The following is an 11,202-nucleotide window of genomic DNA, read 5'->3' as shown; positions in this document are numbered from 1 at the left end:
AAAATGCACAGATTTTCCAGGTATAGTTAGAGGGTTTCAGGCAAATGTGCACATATTTGTCTATAGCAGCTAAGTGAGGGTGAGGAACAGGTCCATCTCCCCACAAAGTGTCCTCTTCAGTGCTTCCAGTTAGTTCTCACATAAGGATTTTTTTATTTCAACTTTATAATTTAGATACAGAGGTTCGTGTGTGGATTTGTTACATGGGATTATTGGGTGATGCTGAGGTTTGGAATACAGATTTCATCACCCCCTCCCTCCACTGTCTAGCAGTCCACAGTGTCTGTTGCTCCCATATTTATCCATGTGTGTTCAATGCTGAGGTCCCACTTAGGAGAATATGTGGTGTTCAGTTTTCTTTTCCTGAATTAATTTGTTTAGGATTAAGAACTCCAGATCCATTTATTTTGCTGCAAAGGACATGATTTCATTCTTTTTTATGGCTGTGTAGTATTATACATTTTACATATACCGCATTTTATATATCCACTCTACCATTGATGTGCATCTGGGCTGATCTTTGTCTTTGCCACTGTGAATAACACAGCAATAAACATACACATTCATGTGTCTCTTTGGTGGAATTATTTGTTTACCTTGTAGTGTATACCCTGTAGTAGGATAGCTGGTTCATATAATATCTCCGTTTTAAGTTCTTCGAGAAATCTCCAGTCTGCTTTCCAAAGTGGGTGGACTAATTTATATTCCCATTAACAGTGTGTGTTTTCTTTTTACCACAGCCCCATCAGTATCCATTGGTTTTTGACTTTTTAGTGATAAAAATTTGAGTGGTGTGAGGCTGCACACCTACAGCCATATGATCTTTGATAAGGCTGACAAAAAAACAAGAAATGAGAAAGGAATTCCCTGTTCCATAAATGGTACTGGGACAACTAGCTAGCCATACGACAAAGATTGAAACTGGATGTCTGCTTTCAACATATATAAAAATTAACTCAAAATTGATAAAAGATTTAAATGTAAGACATCAAACTATAAAAATCCTTGAAGACAACATGAAAATACTCTTCTCGACACCAGCTTTGACAAATACTTTTTGGCTAAGTATCCAAAAGCAATTGCAACAAAAACAAAAATAGATAAGGAGAGACTAACTTGCTAAAGAGTTAAAATGCAGCAAACCAACCAGCTAACCAACCAAACAAACAAACAAATAAACAAACAAAACTATCAGCATAGTAAGCAGACAACCTACAGAATGTGGGAAGTTATTCACAAATGTTGCATCCAACTATGCCCTAATATCCAGAATTGTATTAGTTGGTTTTCATGCTGCTAATAAAGACATACCTGATATTAGGCAATTTATCAAAAAAGAAGAAGAAGAAGAGGTCTGATCCACAGTTCCACAAGGCTGGAGAGGCCTCACAGTCATGGTGGAATGTGAAAGTCACGTCTTATATGGCAGCAGACAAGAAAAGAGAACTTGTGCAGGAAAATCCCCCTTTATAAAACTATCAGATATTATGAGACATTCACTCTCAAGAGAATAGCATGGGAAAGACCCGTCCCCATGATTTAATTATCTCACAGGGGGTTTATTCCACAACATTAGGAAATTATTGAAGCTCCAATTAAAATGAGAATTGGGTGGGGACACAGTCAAATCATATCATTCTGCCCCTGGCTCCTCCTAAATCTCATGTACTCACACTTCAGAATGGATCATGCCTTCCCAACAGTCCCAAATTCTTAACTTATTTCTGCATTAACTGAAATGTCCACATTCCAAGGCCTCATCTGAGACAAGGCAAGTCCCTTCTGCCTATGAGACTGTAAAATCAAAAGTAAGTTAGTTACTTCCTAGACACAATGGGAGTACAGGTATTGGGTAAATAGAGCAATTCCAAATGGGAGAAATTGGCCAAAACAAAGGGGCTAAAGGCCCTGTACAAGTCCAAAATCCAGTGGGACAGTCAAATCTTAAAGCTCAAAAAAGATCTATTTTGACTCCATGTCTCACATCCAGGTCATGCTGATGTAAGTGGTGGGTTCCCATGGTCTTGGGCAGCTATGTGCCTCTGGCTTTGCAGGGTACAGTCTTTCACCCAGCTGCTTTCACTGGCTTGCTCTGAGTGTCCATGGCTTTTCTAGGTGCATGGTGCAAGCTGTTGGTGGATCTACTATTCTGGGGGTCTGAATAACTGCAGCCTTCTAACCACAGCTTCACTAGGCAATGCACCAGGGGGGACTCTGTGTGAAAGCACCCACCGCACATTTTCTTTCCTTGCTGCCCCTAACAGATGTTCCCATGTGGGCCCCTCCCTGCAGCCACCTTCTGCCTGGACATCCAGGCATTTACATACATCCTCCGAAATCTGGGCAGAGGTTATTAAATCTCAATTCTTGACTTCTGTGCACCTGCAGGCTCAACACCAAATGGAAGATGCTAAGGCTTGGGGCTTTCACCCCCTGAAGCCACAGCCTGAGTTGTATGTACCTTGGCCCCTTTTAATCATGGCTGGAGCAGCTCCAATGCAAGGAACCAAGTCCCTAGACTGTACACAGCAGAGGGACCCTGAGCCCAGCCCATGAAACCATTTTTTCCTCCTAGGTCTCTGGCTTATGATGGGAGAACCTTCCACAGAGGTCTCTGACATGCCCCGGAACATTTTCTGCATTGTCTTGGTGACCAACATTTGGGTCCTTGTTACTTATGTAAATTTATGCAGCTGGCTTGTATTTATCCTAACAAAATGGGATTTTATTTTCTATTGCATTGTCAGGCTGCAAATTTTCTGAACTTTTATGTTCTACCTCCTTTTTAAAACTGAATGTGTTTAACAGCACCCAAGTCACACCTTGAATACTTTGTTGCTTAGAATTTTTACTGCCAGATACCCAGTATCATCTCTCTCAAGCTCAAAGTTCCACAAATCTCTAAGGCAGAGGCAAAATGCCACCAGTCTCTTTGCTAAAGTCTAACTAGAGTCACCTTTGCTCCAGTTCGCAACAAGTTCCTTGTCTCCATCTGAGGCCACCTCAGCCTGGATTTTATTGTTCACATCATTATCGGCATTTTGGCCAAAGCCATTCAACAACTCTCTAGAGAGTTTCAAACTTTCACACATTTTTTCTGTCTTCTTCTGAGCCCTCCAAATTGTTTCATCCTCAGCGTGTTTTCCAGTTCCAAATTCGCTTTTATGTTTTTGGGTATCTTATCAGTAGCACTTCACTCAACTGACACCAATTTACTGTATTAGTTGCTTTTCATGCTGCTGATAAAGACATACCTGAGACTGGGCATTTACAAGAGAAAGAGGTTTAATAGACTCACACTTCCACGTTGCTGGGGAGGCCTCGAAATCATGGCAGAACGTGAAAGGCACATATCACATGGTGGCATACAAGAGAGGAGAGGACATGCAGGGAAACTCCCCTTTATAAAACCATCAGCAAGAGAGGAGAACTCATGCAGGGAAACTCCCCTTTATCAAATCACCAGATCTCATGAGACTGATATCACCAGATATCATGAGAATAGCATGGGAAAGACCCCCCTGCCATGATTCAATTATCTCCCACGGGGTCCCTCCCACAACAGATGGTAATTATGGGAGCAACAATTCATGATAAGATTTGTGTGGGGACACAATCAAACCATATCAAGAATGTATAGGAAACTTAAACAAATCAAGAATTAAAAGACAAATAACACCATTAATAAATGGGCAAATGACAAGAACAGACACTTCTGAAAAGAAGACTTACAGGTGGCCAGCAATATTTTAAAAGATTCTCATCATCACTAACCATCAGAAAAATGCAAATAGAAAAATGTTCTAATTTTTGTCACTATAGATTAATTTTTTCTGTTTTGAACTTATTTTTGCTATTTTTTAGGTTTATTTATGTAATTTCATGTCTCAAGGTTTTGTCATCATATATGTACATATGTATGTACTAATATACATATGAATATTTCATATCTGAATCAATCCATACCATCAGTAAATGATAGTTTATTAAGTAAATAAATCAGTTTATTATGTGAAATAATGACAATATGTATATTTGTTTTCCTGTTGATGAGATTTAAATTTGTTTCCAACATAAATATTATAAACAAACTGTTATAACTATTTTTGTACAAGTTTTTCTGTTTATATTCTCACATATTGATAAAATATGTAGAAATATAAGTATGCATTTTTTTATTATAAGACTGAGTTACATTTTCAGCTTTATGGAGCTAAAGTTGACAAATAAAACTGTACGTATTTAAGGTACACCACTTGATGTATTGATATACATGGGAAAATGCTGGATGATAGATAACTAAACAGTGCTAAACAGCACTAATTATCAGGGAGATGCAAATTAAAACTGCAATGATATTTCTTAAACCAGTCAGAATGGCTACTATTAAAGAGCCAAAAATAACAGGTATTGGTGAGGATTGAAGGCAAAAGGAACGCTCGGACACTTGTGGTGAGGATGTAGATTAGCACAGCCTCTATGGAAAACAGTATGGAGATTTTTCAAAGAAGTAAAAGTAGAACTACTTTGATTTGATAACCACAAATAACTACCTAAAGGAAAAATAAATCATTATATCAGAATGATAAGCAGACTTTTGTTTTCCTGCAGAACTATTCACAATAGCACAGTCATCAAACTTAGGAATTAACCTATGCCTAACAACAGATAATTTTATAAAGAAAATGTTACATATATATACATTTAAATACTATCCAGCCATATTAAGGAATGCAATCATATCTTTTGCAGCTACAAGGATGGAATTCATCATTATTTTAAGTATAATAATTGAGAAACAGAACATCACACACCACATGTTCTCACTTATAAATGAGAGCTAACTCATATGTACACAGGGACATAGAGAAAGGAATGATGGACATTGGAGACTCAGAAAGATGGGAGAGCAGAAGGTGGGAGAATGGTGAGGAATTACTTAGTGGGTACGATGTACATTATTTGGATCATGGATACATTAAAGCCAAGACTACTATGCAATATATATATGTAACAAAATTGCAGTCACTCCCCACAAATTTATACATATAAAATAAAAACAAATACAATTCAAATATGATTATTAACAGTTGATCAACAATACTGAAAATTAAAATTTGTGATCAATAAATGAAAATAATATTAGTTGAACTTCAAATTTTAAAACATTTTCTACTCAAGTGACTATCAAGAAAATAAAGGACAAGCTGCAAAGGAGAAAATATTTGCAAGTCATATATCTACCAATGTAATTATAATAAGAACCGGCAAACCTCGAAGATGTACAGATGACACATCAGCATATGAAAGTGATTTTCCACTACAGAAATGCAAATCAAGACCAAAAGGAGACACTACTATAGACTTTCTAGAAAGACAAAAAATAAAGAAGAAATACTGACAACATCAGCGTCGGTGAAGAAGTCAGGCACCCTAGAGACTAATATATTGCTAGTGGGAATGCAAAATGAAACAGTTTCCGGGAAAATTGTTTACAGTTTCCTAAAAAATTAAACATGTCCTTAATCCATGACCTAGAACTCTCACTCCTAAGTATGTCCTACAAAGGATTAAAATCATACGTTCACACACATGTATTCGGATGTTTAACATTGTGTGTGTGTGTGTGTGTGTGTGGTGTGTGTGTGTTAGAAACTAAAAACAACATGAACGTCTTTGAAAATTTGACATAAAGCATTACAGGTGAACTCCAGACTTTCTTCTGAGTGACAGAAGGCCTGCCTGAAAGATCCCCAGAGACACAGTCATGGATTTCACTGTCACTCTCGCATGTCACTGGTTTGGGCTGGGCTCTCTCTGGCTCTTCCCTGACCAGGACCAGATGTTGAGCTCCACTGCTTGCAGTTGGAAGTTTGTATTTTCAACACTGAGGTCTAAGTTGCTTTACAGATGGAACCAAACAAATATGGGCTCCTTTGAACAAACAGTGCCTGACATTTGTACTGACCCCAGAAGAACTCTTCCCAGTCTCTTTCTTCTTGGTTCTCTCTTGCAAGCCAGCAGCCCTGCAGTTTAGCCTGGACCTCCCATGCATCCACCCATCTCCTTCCAAGTGCATTTTACCACAGCTTCCACTGTTTTTGAGAGCACCCTCGGGCTTTGTAATTCTCCACACTCTGTTGTAAATGAAGTCAGGTCATTCGAGACCAGATTCGGGACTCTATTTTATGACCAAATTTCAGCCTTACTCCCCTCCTGAAACAGAGCTCCTAGATAAGGTTCTGCAGGTGGAGAATAGGAGTGTTTTTCTTCTTCAGTGTAGGAGCTGAGCGCTCAGTGCAGGGTTGGGGAGAAACTTTCCACTTTATCAGCATGCAGCTCCTGCTGGGGTGGACCTTCTTCCATAGAAGCAGGGTTGGGAACCAGGGGGCCAATGTCCTCAGTGCCGCTGCACCCAGGGCAGAGCCTTCATCCATCAGTGAGGCTGTGTGGAAGAAGCGAGTCTCTGGTTCTCAGTAGCTCTTGTCCAGAACTGAGCCTCAGCAGCATGTTCTGTCAGCCCCAGTGTCCTGGCCCCCAGGCAGCAGCATCGTAAAATGGGAGCTAGCATATTTGAGAATAACAATACCTACACATTCAGAATCTCTTTGGTTTTCTTTCCAGAGAATTTAATTTCCTCTTTGTAGTGTAGCAACCTGTACACACGCATATTGATGCATACAGACCTATGATACTTTTTTCTCGATAGTAAAAAATTATTGATCACTGTGATCTTTTCTCCAAGTTCACTATTTCCCTGAAGGTGAGCACAGGTCCTTCTGCATGTGTTCAAACAAAAGGCCCAGAGACTGCCTGGTAAGTGAGGTGCTCACCTGGTTCTGGATGTTTGGTCTGTCTCCTCCCCTCTGTTGCCCCACACAAGGTCAGCCCACTCTTTCCAGGTCCGAAGAAGAGAGTACAGGTTTGTCCTGATTATATGACTCACCCAGCTTCTGATGACTCTCCTGTTGCCAGCATCCGTGGAGGCAGATTATTTATTATGTAATTCACTAAACTAATATCAAATAACAAAGTTGCAATGCCCCACACCCAAAGGTGTGTTCATGCAATTCAATGGAGGAGAGGGCCTTTCAGAGATAGAAGGATCGAGCTGGATTGGTCAATATATGAATGAGGACACTAGACTTGATTGTCGTTGTCCTGCCCCATGTCACAGGTGTGATCTGTCAGGGCAGGAGCAGAGTTCCTTGTGTGCTCAGATAAGAGGGGTCACGGAGGTTCTCTCTGGTTCCCAGGAAAGGTAATTGCAGTAATCTTGGTGATGAGACTATTCTCCAGTGCCGACCTATTGTAGAGTTTGCATACGAAATTGTCACTGCGATCCCCAATCTACATCTTTTAACACGGGAAGTGTACAGAGGTCAGGCCACATCCTCAGGATCACACATTAAGGAGAATGGAGACCTGCCCCATTTCTTTCTCCTGAGATCTCCAATAGATCTCAGGATTCAAAACGACTCAGAAGGGCAGGTCTCAGCTGCTTCTGTCAAAATCACCCACTTCCTGGGACCGGAAGTTTCCCTCTAACCACGATGGATAAAAATAAATCACACTCTTGATCTTTTCCACATCCAAAGATTCCTGAAGGCAGAGCTGATTGATATCCTCTCAGATAGACCACTGCCTTTCAGAGGTGAACTTGGTATTCAAGTTCCAGCAATTCTGAGAATTCAAGGACACCTCCATCTCTCCACTACTTTGCACTTCACCTAAAAACAGCTTTCTCATTAGAGTGTCTTGTTTCCTGATGTAAATACATCACAAAATTATTTTAAATAGAGTGAGAAATAAAACCCAAACTTATTCAAAACATAAATTCCTTGGAAATTATTTTGAGAGCTGAGAGTTCATGAAGAACTCCTAATTGCTATGCCAACCCTTCATTGCTATTGTCAGTCTCATGAGAAAATCAGCGCCAATCACACATCACGGGCCAAATCAGTAAACTAAAAGTCTTCTATTAAAGATCTTAGGATCTCAGGCAGGTGCTGAAGACACTGTCTCAGGAGCATCCAGCAGATCTCATAGCTTGTCCATAGGCCCTGCTGGACACTCACATGGGACATCCAGCAGTCACTTTCTCAGAGTCACCAGTGGTCTGTGCTGGTGGCTGATGAGACCAGGATGAGGCAAAGGCATCTGCTCAGTGTCATAGTGATGGTCCGAGAAATGATCCAGATTGTCTCCATGCTAATCAAATGTGGGTTCACTGTGAGGAACGCGTCCTGTGGGTGCTGGTTCTTCAGTGAAAGACCTCTGTCCACAAAGTGTTTGGAAATGGAGCAGGGCATGCATTTCCTCAAGTGGGATTAGGACTTGGACCATCACCATCTCACTTTTGTATGACTGATGTGTCATTTATCCTCCCTTTCTTGTCCTGAATCAGGTCTTGAGTTATGAAATTCTCTGAATCATGAATATGCAAATATCATGAGATCCACTGAGATTAAATATGGTTATCCCTGTGCCCTGAGAGCATCACCCAACAACCACATCCCTCCTATAGAGAAGTTGCTGAGAACACAGCTCCTCACCATGGACTGGACCTGAAGGATAATTTTTTTGGTGGCAGCAGCTACAGGTAAAGGACCATCTACTCCCAAGGATGAGAGGACTCTTTTCAGTCAAAAAGAATTTCATACACTCCTGTATTCTCTCCACAGGTGCCCACTCCCAGGTGCGGCTGGTGCAGTCTGGGGCTGAAGGAGGAAGCCTGGGGCTTCAGTGAAGGTGTCCCGCAAAGCTCTGGATACACCTTCACCAGCTACGATATTCACTGTGTGCGACAGGCCCCTGGATAAGGGTTTGAATGGATGGGAGGGATCTACTCTGGCAATGGTAAGACAGGCTATGCACAGAAGTTTCAGGGCAGAGTCACCATGACCAGGGACATGTCCACGAGCACAGCCTACATGGAGCTGAACAGTCAGAGATCTGAGGACATAGATGTGTACTACTGTGCGAGACACACAATGTGAAAACCCACGTCCTGAGAGAGTCAGAAATCCTGAGGGAGGTGGCAGCAGTGCTGGGCTTGAGAGATGACAGGGATTTTATTTGCTTTAAAGACTTTTTAGAAAGCGAGGTTAAGTCATTGCTGAAAAAAGGAAAATAGAAATGTGTATGGACTCTAATTATGCGGGAAATTTTCCATACAACTTTTGTTCTGTAAGCAAAATTCAGGGAGTGGAAAACAAATCAAATTAATAAAACTGATAAAAGAATTCCTCTGAAAATATTAGTGTGAGCATAAGTTTTTGAACAGGTGTTGTAAATGTTTTGGAGCACAGCTGCTAGATCACATTTTAACTCTACACTTATCTCCATTATATAAAATATCAAAATGTCTTAATGTTTTCCATTTTGTGCAATTATAATTTTGTGTTCATGCCAGCAATGCACGATAGATCTTGTTCTTCTGCATCCTCATTGCCATTTGGCACTATGAGTATTGCATATTTTAACTATTCTAATAGATTAGTAGTGATATCTCATTGTTGTTTAAACGCACATATTTCTAATTAAAATTTTGTATTTAATTATTTTATATAATTGTGATGAAGTGCCTCGTATGGTATTTGGATTATTTTTTATTGCATTGTTTCTTCTTGATCAGTTGTAAGTTTCCTTATATACCCATTATATAAGTCACTCACGAAGTTAACAAAAAATTGACTAACAAATATGTGTTTTACAAGTGTATTCTCCAAATTGTAGTTGTCGTTTTACTCCCATATCAGTGTCTGTGGCAGAAAAATATTTATATACATATGTGTGTGTGTGTGCATATATACATGTAGTGTGTGTGTGTAAACTTGGATAAAATAATTATTTCATAGATCATACTTTTGGCATGATATCTAAAAACTAATTATGAATTCCACTAACAGGACTTTTCTCTTGTCTCTAATCTCAGGCCACAATCACAGCATAAGTATTTAAATTTCTCCTATTTGATGAGAAGATTATTAACTTAAGATGTTTAGAATTATTCTGAATGGAAGGTGCCTTTTTTCTAATTTTCTTTATTCAATAATCTGTTAATATCAGTATTGGCTCATGAATATTTATTTTTTACTATGGAGAAGATCTGGTGCTACATTATTTATTTTGTCGCCCAAATCACCACAGCTTTTTTTTAGGTTCTGTGAGCTCATTTAGTTTGGATTCTGTATTTTTACAGCATGCCCCATCCTTTTGTTTTTGATCACTTCCCTATTTCCTGGTATTAGAAGAAATACTAAGCTCATTATCTCTGTTATCTTTTCCACACATAGAATCAGTTATTTCTCCAAGGATTGCTGGTCCCTGATATTAAACAATTATATTAAAACACAAAATTATGATGTTGGGCGTGTGTGTTGTTAATGTACTGTCAGTGTTTCTAGAATCTCTAAGCTAACAGGCCTAGAAAATGTGTATGTGTATAGTAACCCATGTTAATGGACCCATCTAATCTATTTATGTATCCAATCTTCTGTATGTTTATTGCATCAAACTTTAGAACACTGGTATCTACAATCTACTATGATGATACATGAATGTTTCAAGCCTTCCTTCCTTGCCTGTCCATAACCACCTACTGCAAAATGAGGAACCCCTCCCATCATTTGCCTTTCATTCAACTTGTTGTACAATTTTAGAATATATGCATCATGGTATTAGAATTGTTAACTTGTGCCCCTGTTGGAAGTATGTTTATTGACTAGAATAAAGTGTTTAAGTGCAGTTTCTTTATACTTTAGATTTACAGAACACCCTGACTTCTAAGTTATATAGGTGAGAAACTTTATGTGTCGCCTTCTTCAGTGAGGTTATTTGAAATATGTTGTATACGTTTTATTTGACATTCTGTAAAAGACAAAACTGTAGATGTCATAAATATATGAGGATTTTCTAGAAATTTAGAGAGAGGGTATGCATTAGGAGAAACAGGTACTGTTTGCAAACAGTGAAACTTTTTTATGATCTGCAGTAGTGAACACATGACACAATTTGTTAATTCTCACAATTTTATGATGTAAACTATGAATCCAAATATATACAACTTACAAAATTATGTAGCACATCATGAACCCCAGGATAAAATGCAGAGTGTACAAAAATAAAATATCAAATACATTTACACCGTGTGGGCAGGGAATTGCATGAGATGATGCAGGCAATAAAGAATGAAGTAAC

At 39.1% G+C, this 11,202-nt stretch overlaps 1 pseudogene; it reads left to right on the top strand.

The window, feature by feature from the left end:
- Nucleotides 1-8,556: 8,556 nt before the first annotated feature.
- LOC129012395 (immunoglobulin heavy variable 1-3-like) lies at nucleotides 8,557-8,999 on the top strand (annotated as a pseudogene).
- The last annotated feature ends 2,203 nt before the right edge of the window (nucleotides 9,000-11,202 follow it).

The sequence above is a fragment of the Pongo pygmaeus genome, chromosome 15 (assembly GCF_028885625.2).
Source record: "Pongo pygmaeus isolate AG05252 chromosome 15, NHGRI_mPonPyg2-v2.0_pri, whole genome shotgun sequence".
Lineage (NCBI taxonomy): Eukaryota > Metazoa > Chordata > Mammalia > Primates > Hominidae > Pongo > Pongo pygmaeus.
Note: the sequence above shows the minus strand (reverse complement) of the source record. Positions and strands in the feature narration are given on the sequence as shown.